This window comes from Ambystoma mexicanum, chromosome 8, assembly GCF_040938575.1.
Source record: "Ambystoma mexicanum isolate Mex_15411 chromosome 8, UKY_AmexF1_1, whole genome shotgun sequence".
NCBI lineage: Eukaryota > Metazoa > Chordata > Amphibia > Caudata > Ambystomatidae > Ambystoma > Ambystoma mexicanum.
The window spans coordinates 767,277,086-767,292,700 of record NC_090929.1 but is presented as its reverse complement, the minus strand read 5'-3'; positions in this window follow the sequence as shown (position 1 = coordinate 767,292,700).

The following is a 15,615-nucleotide window of genomic DNA, read 5'->3' as shown; positions in this document are numbered from 1 at the left end:
ATAGGTTATTTCCCAATGCAATTTACACAGATTGGAATCATCATAATGTGTATGTGTAATGCACATTGAACCCACTGTCCTTTCTGCAAACCCTCTGCTTTGTCACTGCAGGCCTAATGCAGCATTTCACCTGCTTCATGTAATTTCCCATCTCTTCTCTACCTTCAGGCTAATCCCATTAACCTGCTGATCTGTATCCCTAGTTTCCCCCCACTTGCACCCATTTGCATCTTAAAATGAATGCACATGTTGTTGGGTGTTTCCTAAAATGAGCACCCATTTGCTGGCTGCTACTGAAAACATTTTGCTGAGTGCTTTTAAAATGAGCATCCATTTTACTGGCTGCTATTGAAAAACAAAACTGTCATCTACACACCTTTCGCAATGGCTACTTTTAAAAATACTGCCATATATCCTTACATGCCCAGTTGGACAGGGTAGGCAATGGGACTATTGTCTCGATTAGCCCCAATCTCATTGCCCTTGCATTATATTTGGAAGCTGTGGGAGACTCCAATCGTGCTCCAGCCGAAAAAGATGATTTATGGTTTTTATGGCCCTTTTCACTGCATATATATGTGGGAGGATGTGTACCGTAAATAATAAATGGTGGTGGCAGTAGGGGTGTCACTGGGGGTTACCCCCTGCATATACATGCAGTGAAAAGGGGGTTGATAATTTAAAAAAAAACATGTTTGACTGTTGCGGTATAATTGGCACAATAATCACATAACTCAGCAGAACTTTTCAAAATCTGGAGGGAACTAGCCAACCCCTCCGAAGTCTCCTCCTCTCCTTCTCCCTCACAGGCCCTCTGCAATGCATTGGCTTCGCACTTTGCAACCAAAACACAGGACATTCTGACCTCCCTTTCTAAACTCCCCCACATCCCAACCCACACCCCCTCCAAATCCCTCCCCCACACCCCTCTTTCCTGCTTTCCTTATTCTTTACCTGTCAATCCAATGGAAGTTACCAGAGTTGTCTACTACAGGAAGGTCTCTTCTAAACAGGTCTCCCCTTGCTCATCCAGGACCATCAAGTTAACCATTTGATCCTCATACAAAGGCTCCACAATACACTTGGAATCTCAGAGTCGGCACTGGACTGGATGTCCTCTTTCCTCACTAACCACTCTTCCCAAGTCATGCTGGGCCCATTCTCCCCTCCTACTTCCCTCTCCACCTGTGGCGTCCCCCAGGGTTCTATTCTCTCGCCTGGCTATTTAACATCTACCTTGCTCTCCTTGCATGCCTCATCTCCTCCTTCTCCTCCAACTTCCAGTGTTACGCAGGTGACACACAGCTCTTCTTCAGACTCCCTGCTGACACTTGTGCACCCTCCATCTTCCCTGACTGCCTTTCTGCCATCCAGTCCTGGTGCGCCTCCAATGATCTCTGCCTCAATGCCTGTAAAACTGAGATTTTTCCTATTAGTACCCCTGCTCCCTCCTTCTTCCCCTCACTCTGGCCTTCCTCCTGGGGCTCTCCCCTTACACCATCAACTGAAGCCAGAATCCTTGGAGTCATCTTCGACTCCTCTCTCTCTTTCCGCCCTCACACTCAGAATATTGCCAAGATGTCCAATTAGCAGCTCTTCCTTCTCAAAGGAATTCTACCTTTTCGCACTTTCCCGCAGAGGCTCAATGTGACTGAAGCCCTACTTCTCTCTAGACTTGACTACTGTAATAGCCTTCTCCTGACCCTTCCTTCCTCCACTCTGCAACCCCTTCAGCTTATTCAGAATAAAGCAGCAAGACTTATCCTTGACTTTAAGCCCAGGGGCTGCATCTCTTCTGCTCTAAAAAGTCTTCACTGGCTCCCGTTAGCTGAACGGTTGAAATTAAAATCCCTCTGCATCATCCACAATGCTGTTTGGGCTCGGGCACCACACTATATTCAACTCTATCTCACTAAATACTCTCCCACTAGACCTCTTCGCTCCTCTGGCACCAACTCTTTGTGTGTAAAGCGTTTTGCTAAAAAGAGAGCAGGGGATCACTCACTTTCCTCTACAAGCTCGCTCCTTTGGAATAGTCTCCCCCTCCTGCTGCGCAATGAGCAGGACCTTGTCAAATTCCTATAGCTCCTTAAGACTTTCTTCTTTTCCTCCTCCTTCCATTCTTCTCTTCTCTGCTAGTCCCACAGTTGCTGAATCAGTGTCCTTGGCCCTTATGCATCTTCGGGGCCTTGATCTCCCTCACCAATTACTCCCAGCTCCTGTTTATCCACAGCCCTTTGCATCTGCACATCTTCTCCTCAGGAGACTCGCACTTACACCTCCGTCGGCTCTGGCCATATCGCACTCAATATTCCTAGATCTTCCTCCATGGCTCTCCCAAGAGTTCCAACTCCCCAGCATTTACACCTCTTCCCTCTTCCTTTCTGCACTTGCATGTTTTGAATACTCACAAGGCATAGTAGGTTCGTCCCTCTTTGTCTTCCCCTCAGCTCTTAATATTGTGTTGTAATGTACACTCCCTCCATATCTGCCATGTGGGCGCTTTGAAACAGTATATTCTTATTGTATAAGTGTCTAACAAGCAAACAATAAATAAATAAATAAATAAATAAATAAATAAATAAATAAATAAATCTTCCATTCCCCACACACTCAACCTGTTGTTGGTGTAATCAAGGAAAGACATGTGTGGCTCCCCCACCCTAGTACCTATGTGAGAGTGTGCGAGTCCCCAAGCTCCGCCTTACATGCCACAACCCTGAGCTTCCTACCTTCCCTCCCCATCTCACCTTACCCTCTCACTTACCCTCTACCACCATTCTGCCACCCCCAAGCCTACTTTCTCTTTACCTGTCCTCTTCGCCCTCATGGCACACTGCTGCACAATACTGATCAATTGCAAATATTGCAACCTTCCTATTAAGAATAAGTATTACATTCGGAAATTGGCCAGTGGCAAAGTGGGGCTTAACTGTGCATTTGACTTGATTGGGCCTGGGAAAAGCTACTTTAGACTACGTTCTCATTAACTCATGGATCTCTCTTGTGGAAATTGGGCCTGCTGTGATGTGGATGCAACTCACCAACTCAACTCATAAAAGGCCCGATTCATGGAACTTACAGCACGGTGCAAAGTGACTAATGCACTGCCAACAAACACACGCCACGTGCTACCCAAAAAACTGAAACCTAAGCGTAACAAACCATTGGCCCTGACAGTCCAACCTAACCCTCCACAACCTCCAGCTCGGATTAAATCTTCTCTGTTCAAAGGCGCGCACATGCAACTGACACACCTGACTTAATCAATGACAACAACCTTGATTCCTAGCAGTATCAGAGACCTAGCCTCATGCCGCCGCAAGGCCCTTTCTGATACTAGCCATCCCAGAATCCTACACCATCACCCAAGCAGACAGAGAACATGGCAAAGGCGCTGGGGTTGCCTTCATAGCTCGATCACCTGGCACTCAGACCGTCAGCCTCCCTGTCACTCAAATCTTGCGAACTGCTCACAGCCAAAACAACAACCTCCCACACCAGTACCCTCACCATCCACCTCATATACAGGCCTCCTGGCCCCCCAGGAGATCTCGAGGAGGACATTATCACACTGCTTTCGGACAACACCAAACTAAAGTCACAAATCGTAATACTTGTCAACTTCAACTTAGGCCTATCTGACCATAACGGCCAGTCTGCTAAATCCTTGGAAGACTCCCTAAGTGAATTGAACTCCACACAGAGAATTAACCAACCTACCCACACGAAAGGACGAACACTGTATTGGGTGGCAGACCATAATTGCGACACTGTAATCACTGCCATTGAACCTTAATCCTCGACTGACCATTCCTTCATCTCTTTTACTATTAATGCTAACACTCCAACTAAAAAAACAAAGACCATTGTGCTCCCACTACTGATTAGAAACAAGCACAACATTACAGCTGAAAAATTAGCCCCACTGCTGATCCTAATACTAACCGCTAACAACTCTGAAGATCCTGAGGAATTAATAGATCTCTTCAACAATACCATGTCCATGGCCTTTGACACCATTGCTCCTCTGAAACTCTGCAAGAGCAAACCTAAAGATCACCTCAACACAAGGTATACACCACAACTGAAATCCTTGAGATCTGAAAAAAGGAAATGCGAGGTCACATGGAAAAACCTACCCTCTAAGGAGAACAAAGACATAATCATAGAAATCTCTGCTCGATACAAAGCAGAGATCATAAAACTAAACAGGAAAGATACATCGACAGGATCCAAAATGCCAGTTTCACCATCAAGGAATTATTTGGAATCCTAAGAGAATTAGAATCACCTATAGCTCCTGGCCAATAAAACTACTACCCTGCAAAAGAAAATTACCTCCAATGGCATTGACACAAACCAGAACCAGGACACCATTATCACTTCTAATACCATACCTGAATTTAAATTTGCCCAAGTCACTACCACAGAGGTTGTAAAAATCATCAACTCTCTGAAACCCTCATGATGCCAAGGTGATATCTGCCCTGCCCAAATTATAAAAGATGCAGCTAGAAATCTCACGCCTTCCATTATAGGCTAATAAACGCCTCCTTTAAATCATGTCAGGTACCTACCAACCTGAAAGATGCATGGGTACTACCCCTGCTTAAAAAAGCCTCTCTAGACCCTACCATCCCAACGAATTAAAGGCCTATAACTACAGTCCCTTTCCTTCTCAAAATCATTGACAAAGCAGCCTACCTACAAATACAGTCCTACCTGGAGATTAAAAATCTCCTAGGATGTAGACAATCCGGATTCAGACCCCTTCATGGAACTGAAACCGCGTTACTAGATCTAAAAATGCAAATAAACCTAATAAAAGATAACAGACAATGTGCACTACTTCTACTATTAGACCTCTCCGCTGCCTTCGATCTGGTCGACCATAACATACTCTGTAAGTACCTATCATCGGCAGCAAAATTCTCCCCTGAGGCTACTACCTGGATTAAATCCTTTTTAAACAACGGAATGATGAGAGTAGTCTCCCCTACAGACGCAGCCGACCCTATCCCTATCACCTGTGGAGTTCCTCAAGGATCCTGCATCTCCCCCACACTATACAATGTGTTTATCAAACCCCTATTGACATCTTGGACCATCTGGGTGTCATCTCCACCAACTACGCAGATGACACCCAGATACTAATCCCACTATCTGGCAACTACGACCTGGACAATGACCGACTTAACACAATCTACCTTGTCATTCAGGTATGGATGGCCACCCATAGCCTGTGCCTGAATGAACATAAGACTGAAATTCTCATACTAGGTGCCCCTACTCATCTAAAAAAACTCAACCTTAAATACACCTCGTTCAATATAGACAGCAACCTGATCACTACAGCTAAGGAAACTAAAACCTTAGGCTTCCATCTTGATTCTGCCTAAACCTTAAGAAACAAGTTAATGCCACTGTGTCAGCTACTGCCTATACTTGCAAACTAATTCATGCATGCCAAAACTATCTCTCTACCAATAGCCGCATGATTTTAGCACAAGCACTAATCCTGTCTAAACTTGATTACTGCAATGCTCTGTATGCAGGAGCCAACAAACAAGTACTAAACAAACTCCGGACACTGCAAAATAATGCAATAAGAATGGCACTGGGCATCCCAAGAAAGGACCACATCTCAGAAACAAGAAGAAGCCACAAATGGCTCTCTATCCAGGATATAATCTACTTCAAACTTGTTTCCATTCCTCATAAATGTCTGCACAACGCTGCCCCCAAATACCTCATAGAGAAAATAGCTCTAAAAATATCATCTAGACCCACAAGATCAGCTAACTCCTGCTGCATTATCTCACCGCGCTTCAATGGTTCAAGCAGCCTTGGCATGGAATGCCCTCCCACTTAACTTACGCACTGACTTCCACCAACACAGTTTCAGGTCGAACACCAAAAAATGGCTCCTCACTAAGGACACTGCACACAATGTTTGAGCTAACAACCAGATGCTTATAAGCCAGATGCCTTTATCCCCTTTCCGGCCCTTATGTATAACCCTCCCTTTGCTTAACCTCTATGCCGTTATGTATAAGCCTGAAATATATATCTATGCCAGACTAGTTTACTTGTTCTTGCACTGTATTGTAATGTCATGCTGCATTGTAATGTTATGCTGTTCACATTGCTGCTACTGCCTGTCTTTATTCCACTCTGTATTAATGTTCTTTTCATATGTGCTTCTGTATTATAAGCTGTCTTGCATAGCGACCAGATACTCCAGGGTTTGGCATGCTGTATAAATAATAAACAAACAAACAAACACCCTGATTCACAGAGTGGTGTAAAGTGTATTTTTGCAGTTAAAAGTTCTGTGAATCGGGCCCTAAGTGCTAAAACAATCAGAAGAGGCTAATTTCTCGATGCACTTGAGTCATATTGAAAATGGCCTCCCAGAGATGAACAGCTGTACCCATTCCCTTGCTATGGTTACGATAATTGTTTTTGTGCTTGATTAATGTAATGACTCAACATTTTAAAGCAAACGTGTTTTGGTACTGGATTACATAACTTCATTTTGAATAACTATATTGAGGATTATATATAAACTATTTTTATGGAGCATTGTCCCACTTGGTCAATGTACACTATAGACTGTCACCTGCCAATAATTAGTTACCACTATGGTCACTGTTCACAAACTTGATGCTATATGTGTAAAAAATGTTAATGCACTGAAGTATATCGTTAATGGTTTTATATATTTTTGTATAAGACAAATGTGAAAGAGCGGTGTGCTGAATCATGAAAACAATAAACCTGCTGTTCTCAATTATTTCAAAGTTTTCAGTATTCAAAAGAAAAATGCAAATCCGTGATCAGAGGAAGTGGAAACTGGAGCTCACGCACTGTGCCATTCAAGGTAAAATCCAGAGCATATGGTGTAAAATAATTGCTATCGGCAGGAAATCTCTCTCACGAATGATGCTTCTGTGTTATCATTTGTATGTGATTTGTTCAGTGACCCGCATACTTAGAACTCATTCTTTTAACAGTAGCAGCGCTCAAACCGAGACGATTCTATGAAGATACTGCAAGTAAGTATTGGATTTTGCTATTTTACTTTTACTCGTGACATTCAAATACATATCAATTCAATTCAACACGAAGATTGTTATCAGTGCTTTAACTAATCCTAGCGTCTCAATATATATTACACAATTTTTATATAGGTGGATGCTGTAGTAGTGGTGCGTGGTATAAATCACATTAGTACCCGGCGCAGGATGTTCTGCTCTAAAACAAATGTACCGATTGGTACATTTGCGAGCCTTACCCTATGGTAATCCCGCACACGTACTTGCCCGTCCCTCGCGCCGGTAGGGGTATTCTTTTTTTTTTTTTTTCAGGCGACCATGGAAAGGTGGAAGGGACCACATGTAGTCCCTTCTCCCTTTACCATGGTGGTCATTTTTTCTGTTTTCTTTTTTTCATTGGAAGTGAATGGCCACCATGGAAAGGGAGAAAGGACTACCCATTTTCTTTGTTAACTATGGTTGCCATGGACAAAGAAAATGGACTACATTTTCTGTTTGCGCCTGCCTTTTTAAATTACATTTTTTTTTAAAAAAAATCGGGCTGCGAAACGCAATGCGTCTCGCAGCCTGTTAAGATGGATTTCTGAACTGGGACCTGGAGGGGCAGAGGTTCAGGAGGCCAGCCTAGTTTCTTTGACAGGGTAACCTCTGGACAAGCAGGACCAATCAGGGTAGCGATGGTGGCGGTCAAGACTAAGTCTCAAGAGGGGTGAGGGTGACTGAAAGACCTCAATGAGCAAACAAAGCAAGGACACTTACAAATTACTCCAGACAGGTGTTATATACAAAATATAGACACATTTATTACAAGGCCTTTGTAACATCGACCATAGCAAAGAATAACAATAAAACAAAAGTAAACCAACACATCACAAGCAATACAATACATATACAAGACCGAGGGGTCTAAGGAGTTAGGAGCACGAAATATGTAGAACACCAAGATAGGGAGGAAAACAGGCAGTGCAAGTAATCATTAGACCCCGTTCGACATCAGAAATACACCTAACTAAGAAGCAGTCCAAGCCCTACGAAGAGAGGAGCCTTATGCTCAAAAGTACATGCACGCGCTTGTGCCAGTGGACAAAATAGGGTCTCTTCAAGGGTCTCTGATAGTTCCGGAAGGTGGATGAAGCGATGAAGAACAAGTCCCCACTACTCAAGCAAGACCTCCGGTTGCGGGCAGTGGCAGGGTGAGAGTGCAGGATGGTTCCGCTATTTCGCAACAGCGGTAGAAAAGAAATGGGTTCTTGCTCTAGGGGCCACCGGTTGGGTTATGGACTACTCACCAGTCCCCGACGCAGGCAGACCCAGACTTCGCCAGTTCAGCTCACATTGCTGGCAGGTTCGGATGCGATAAGCAGGACGTCTTGACACCGTGTAAATTCTGCGGTTGCAGGATTCAGGGTCGAGGAGGTCACAGATGCAGCGAATGTGCACTGGTCGCTACCACAGCAGGGCAACACGGTAACTGCATTTACTCTGGTCCGGGCGCACTCGTCTCACTTCAGACCTGGGAATGCCAAATGTACGAAGTTTGATGTGAGGGTGCCTTGGACACAGAGTTAGCAGTAGGCCAGGTTTTGAGGGCTTCCCCAAAACAGCGGCGGTGGTAGAGCAAACGTCCCCTGTAAGCTGGTCAGCCCACTGGTTGGGCCAGGGACACATCCGAAGAGGCTTACTTGCGGGGTTTGATGAAGGTGCCGAGAATAGTTGGTCCCACTATTCCAATGGGTCGAAGCGCCTTCGCAGACCTTCTAGGACGATCAGATGCAGAGGGTTCTCGCAGGACGACAGCGGGCTCAGGCTGCCAAACCTTCCAGCGGGTCACCAGCGGTTCTTCGACTCAGCTTCTTGTTGCAGGATACTTGGCTCCTTATCCCTTGTTCGGTGTGAACTCAGGAGATCGACATGGTAGTGGTGTTTTCGGCCTCCTCTTATCCAAAGTTCCCTTCGCGCCAAAACGGAGAGGACCCAATGGGAGATCTGCTCACAAACACTCCATACGTGGACCAATAACGGACCACGGTGGTCCCAGGCATTCAGGACACTCCAGATTCTCTGGCACCGAGGATGTGTATTGGGAACAGACATCCCAGCCCACCTCCTGGAGGCACACACACATGGCATGCAGAAGCCTGCGAAAGCTTTGGGTTTCGCAGGAAAGTGCATGACCAAATAAGGACTGACCCGGGTTGGCTTGACATGGGGAAGGTGAAGGGGCAAGATACCCAAAGGACAGGACAAAGAACTGCGTGGCATGGCCATTTTGGAGCCAGGCCACTTGTTCGTGCCAAATGCGATAAGCGCGGATAATATGGCAGAAAAGGGTTCAAAACATAAGACAAACTATAGCTGCCACCAGTCCTGTCCGTGACATACCTGCACAGTTCATAATAAGTCCAGTGAGAGTTTCTAGGTCCTTTGGAATGACTAGAGACCCCAGAGTGCGGTAAAGTAAGTTACATTGCACTCTTGTTACATGTTGCACAAAAGCTGCAACATGAGGAAAGGACTAAGGGAAACAAAGTCTCCCAGTACTGACTGTCTTAAGGACATGTCAGTTTCCCCATAAGAATTTAGCGAAAGCCCAGAGGAGTGCGGCGGAGGGCTGCACTTCTCTGGCAAAGTTTAGATCAGGGTGTAAAACAGCAGCAAATAGTTTGGGGGTTGACACATGGAGGGAAAATTACATTCAAATCTGAAATCTTTCCTAACACAGTCAGGAAAAAAAAAACATGAGTGCCCCGGTCTAACGGGCCAGGGTTCTAATGGCAATAAGCCGCTCGACGGCGGGCCATTACTGCCTACGGTAATGCCCCCAGCCCATTTGTTAAGGCCCTCACTATGCTCTGGTCTGTAACTGTGGGCCCCCGGGAGCATTACCTTAGGTGGTAATGGGCCGCTGTCTCAGGGCTTATTGCCTCAGTAATAAAACACATCATATTGTGTGATCCTAAGCAAACACTGTGGGCCTGATTCACAAAGCATTATTCAATTAAATTCAATCTAATTCACATTTATTTCAGAAGTGACATTCCATGAAAACAGAGCAGCAGTACAGAGACATGAATACAAAAACACATTCTTCTGCCACGTAGTAAACATCATAAAATCAGTGAGAGTTCTTAAAAATATGGATGACTTATATTCCTGCAAAAGGAAGCACAGCAACCAATCACATGTCGAAAATGTAGCTGAGCTAAGATTAAAAAACATGCTATAGATCATTAACATATGCATTCCACCTAACAGATAAACATTAGTTATTAATATATTACAAATAAAGTTCATCTTGAAGTACAGGTAATACATTCCTTCCATCAATAATCAATCACCATAATCAGATTTTAAAAAAAATCTTAAAGTGCCAGTAACAATTTCCTCCTACTCAAAGCCTGTCTCGAGTATGACAGTAAACTCCATCTAGCTCTTGGTGAATTGCCCCATAACAGATACAACAGGGCGGGGGGACATTGAGTACATCTTAGCGTGCGTAATATCGGGCTGGACAAATAAGAATAAAATGCAGAAGATCTCTGCACTAGCTTGACATAAAAAGCATTGTTTACCATCAATATCACCTCACCATAGAGAGGTTGATGCTCTGATTTCGAGAAATTGAATCAGCCTTTTGGTTGCTCCTTATTCGGAGCCAATGCAAAGTTGGTTGTGCCATTATTTTATCTTCTAAACAATGAGGTGCCTAGTTCCATGTGTATGCCAACATTAAAAACGGAGCGTGGCAACCCTGCTTTTAAAAAGTTGTTCGAACGATCTGAATATCTTTTGGGTTCATGTAGAGAGGTACCATATTTGGCCACAGACACCGCTTTTGTTTAATACACCTTTTTGATCAGGTGAAGGGAATGATATGTTGATATATTCATGATTTGGGTGACCTCCTAGGGCATCTCTCAAGGGGATGTGAATCAGGCCCTTTATCTCTTGTGCTAATGGACCAGCCTCTTGTTTCTAATTGTAGCATCGAATATGATACTTTTAGAACATGCCACAAATGCCTCTTTAACTGCATGGGTATTTTGTGTTGCAATTTAGTCTGATAGTATTACATTTGAGCATCATATTTAGAATATCTGTGAACGTGAGTGATATGGGTTGTTCTGTAAGGATATTTGGCGTGTTACAGCACAGAGTACAGCACTACTGCACAGGTAGCAATTTTTTTTATGCACCACCACCACCACATGTCTGGGTGCATTGCTATATGTGTTACCAGATTAACATGGAAAGACAGGCTATTCAGTCAAAAACGATTTTAACATATAAGATGCAAATCTATTTTTACAGATAAAAGCACACGTGCACATTCAAAAATGCACACTATTTTTGACTGAAATGCCTATGGTGCAAGAGACACATTTGAAAATTAATAACTAACATTATTCATAACTAACCTGACTAATAAAACTGAATTTAACATAACCCACTAATAAAAATGTGTCTCCACTGCAGAAATAGGCCTACTCTGAAAGTGAACTTTTAAACGCACATTCATTTCTTTTTCGTTTTCTCTGCTGCTCTGTCCACATAACTACAGGAAGCAAAAGGGCTCGAAAGAACAGGAAATCAGTTGGTTACAAAGTATTACTATAAAAATGAGCCATTGTGAAGAGAGGGAGGATGTGGCATGATTAATTTTTGATTGGAGCAGCGTCATAGCAAGTATCATGCTAGAGGCAGTGATGAGGGTTTTGCTGGGGGGAGTTTGAAGAGAGAGACAGGACAGTCGAGATTTGGCAGAGCTGGGAGAAGGACCCGTTTCCTGGCTGAAACATTCCTATCTGCAAAAGCTGAGAATTCCAGATAATAACCCCGGTTTGAGAACGAAAGGCGCTCGTTTTCACTGGGGTTAATCTTCAAGGGAGCCAAATTCAGAAAGAGAACAGCTGGAGAAAATTCATGTTGAACAGATAAGGTAATTAAAGAAGTGTGGGGGCTGAGTGTGTACGAGAATATTCAGTCAGTGTAGGAAAGGAGATTCCTGTGCTTAATCACATGTTAATGTTGCAAATTGAGTTCTTTTCTCCGCCACTCTCTTTTCAGTGTATCACAGACAATGCTGTTACTGTGCTATTTTATTTATTTCTGTAAAGAGTGAGATCGTGTTTAAATGCAACTTTTATAATACAGAAAAATATTTGAAAGCAGACGGGTGGTGTGTTTTATATTTACCAATACAGTGCTGATGATGTGGGGAGATTTTTAAACAGTGCAATTGTCATTTTAAGACAGATGTGTGCATGATCATATTGTCATGATCTCTGCTTCCAAAAGGTCAGGGTTTTCCCAACTCCCTTGGAAGCAGATCCATAACCCAGGTTCCGAGGGCCAACCAGTCCCAATTGGGACCTTTTGGACCCAGTCCTGGCGCCAGTGGCACCAGGCTCATAAATGTGCCCAGTCCCAGCGCTGGAAGCGCCGGGCTCATGATGCTTGGGTGGACTTACCTGCAGCAGACCATGCTGCTTACTTGCCTGCCAGCTGAGCCTCTGATCCTCTTCTGTTTGGAACTACTTTTCCTGTTGGGTGGGGCAGGAGCCACTCCCTAGATTCAGGACACTGGAACTCTTCTAGAAAGCAGGAACTCTTTTCTTACCTAGGCGTGGCTGTGGAAGGAGACACCTAAGCACTACAGGAGGCTATTTAAACCACACCCGGTGGATGAATCTTGCTTTGCGTTATTCTGCATCCTCTGCAGCAGAACGCTCATCGTGTCTTCTGCATCGGATCCTGGGCCTAAGGAAAAAGGCTTACCATCCTGAATCCAGTCTTCAGCAACACCTATAAAGACAAGAAAGAACAGGTTAGCATTCCGGCATCTGAAAGACAAAGGCTTACCTACTCTTCGTGCGCTCCGGAGGTCTTCACACTGCATTCCGGCATCTGAAAGAGAAAAGCTTACCGACTCTTCGCACGCTCCGGAGGCCTTCGGCGCTGCATCCTGCATCTGAAAGACAAAACAAGGTGCGTTTAAAGACATTGGGGAACTTTGATACTCACGTGCCATTACTCCTTTCCACATCAACCCCAGTGGGTATTCTGGCACCCTGCAGCCGCTCCGAACTCGTACCTGCAAAATAAAAGACAGTTAGAGCGCATCGTGAAGCAGGCAACAAGCGCTTACTTACGTGCTTCCAAGCGCTTCTATTCATCATACGGACTCCATCTTCAACTCACTTCAGTCCGTCATCCGCCATCGCCGGAACCTGCAAAACAAGAGACATCATTGCTAAAGACTTTAAAGACAATAGAATTACTCGAAACTTACCGTTCGTGCAGTAAACGACGGACAGCAGTCCTCTGAAGTCAAGAGGCCTGCGCTACCGATCCAGTGAAGAAACTGGTTACAGCACCCTGCCCCGAGGCAGATGGAGAGCTCGGCATTCACTTACCTAAGGTGAGAGCGTTAACCTTTGGGGGTCTACAGGAGAGCAAAAAAGGGAAGAGATAGGGACACCCCAATAACCCCAGTTCATTAATCCCATATTTTCTGTCTGCAGACATCTTACTCTTGAAGTCAGGCATACAGTGCATAGAGGTCCAGCCCAAAGAGCCAACCGGGTGCTACACATCACCTTTGAAGATACAGAAGTCGCCCAGTCAAGACCGGCGCCTCTGCGAGAATCAGGTGGGCGTTACAGAACGCAAAGCCTACCGCAAAACTCTCGCCCAGGCGCTATGGAAACCTCGGATACTGACCATCTAGCCCGGTTACTTGGGGAACTAAGGGCAGAAGTGCATGCAGCTCATCAGGAAACGAATGCTCTAAGAAGGGAACTAATTATTTCCAAGGAGAGAAAAGACGGTCTTGCTAGACAATTGCTACAGTCACAAGCCGGACAAACCCCGTTACCCGCATCAGGGGCAAATCTTCCTTCAACATCCTCTATGAATCCAGGGCAGATCAACCTACCTGGGAATGTACCTCTGGCTCCGCCCGAACGATTTTCTGGTGACCCAAAGAGGTTTGCAGTATTTATCAATCAGTGCCGGTTGCACTTCTTATGCCGGCCAGCAGCCTTTCCAACTGATCAAGCTAAAGAAGCTTTTGTACTTTCGTACCTTAGTGGCAATGCGGCAGACTGGTCGATCCCTCTAGTTAATCAAGATGATCCGGTTCTCCATGATTTTCAAGCCTTTCAGCTTAGTATGGAAAAACTGTTCGCAAGACATTCACAGGGGCAGGCCTTGGACAATGAGCTTCTTTCGTTGCGACAGGGTAATCAAGACCTTTTGGCTTATATTGCATCTTTCAATAGACTAATAGTGGAAACTCAATGGCCTGAGGACAAAAGGATTACGCTGTTTTACAGAGGTCTACGTGGAGAGCTCAAAGACGTTTTAGCCCAAGTAGTGAATCCCCCACAAGACTGTTCGGATTATATAGACTTGGTCGTTCAAATAGATCATAGACTGCAGAACAGGAAGGCCGACCGTTCCAAGTTTGATGCTCGAGTATTTTCCAAACCGCCAACTCCTTCCAAAGGAGTAGACTCCGGGGAACCCATGCAAATCGGGGGTCTGAAAGGTCCTCTAACACAAAAGGAGCGGGAAAGGAGAAAACAGTTGCAATTATGCCTATATTGCGGAAACTCAGGGCACTTTCTTCGAGACTGTCCGGTGAAACCTGCCAAGAAGGCAGTAGGAGCTGCAGTTACCAAAGTTACAAACTCTGAGCAGGGAAACGACCTCGCCCGACAAGAATAGAGGTCCTCTTGCCGAGCGTGAAAACCAGTTCCGTGACCTCGCATTTCGTGATACCTATGGTCCTCATTAGCCCTGATAATCCGGATCGATTACATGCAATTGAAGCTTACGTAGACAGCGGTGCCATCAGCAATTATGTGGATCATTAAATGGTTTTGAGGATGAATCTAACTCTTTGTCCCAAGGCTGTAAAGGACGTCATTACTACAGTGGATGGTACGGAGATAGCCTCCGGGCCAGTAACGCATACCACTCAAGAGGTGACGCTAGTAAGTCAAGATGGACACCATGAGAAGATCGTGTTCGATGTGATCAAGGCCCCTCAGTTTCAGATTATTCTAGGAATACCTTGGTTAGAGAAACACAATCCTCTGATCGATTGGCGAGCAAGAACGGTCCAGTTTCCAGAATGTGTCTCTACTTGTCACCCTCCACCTGGTGTTGCACTGGCAGCAATTTCTTCAGAGACTCCCCAGTTACCTCCCGAATACCTTGAATACCAAGATGTTTTCCGGAAGGATCAGGCTAACACTCTACCTCCTCATAGGTCTTATGACTGCCAGATAGACCTGATACCTGGATCTACTCCTCCTTGTAGTAGAATGTATGCCCTCACCGAGCCTGAGAACCTTCACCTTCGACAATACCTGGATCAATACCTGGCGAATGGGTTTATTCGTCCTTCCAAGTCCCCTGCTTCTTCAGCTTTGTTCTTCGTTCCAAAAAAGGAAGGAGACCTTAGAACTTGTATCGATTATCGCTCCCTGAACCAGATCACCGTTAAGAATAGATATCCGTTACCTTTGATCCCTGAACTCCTGGA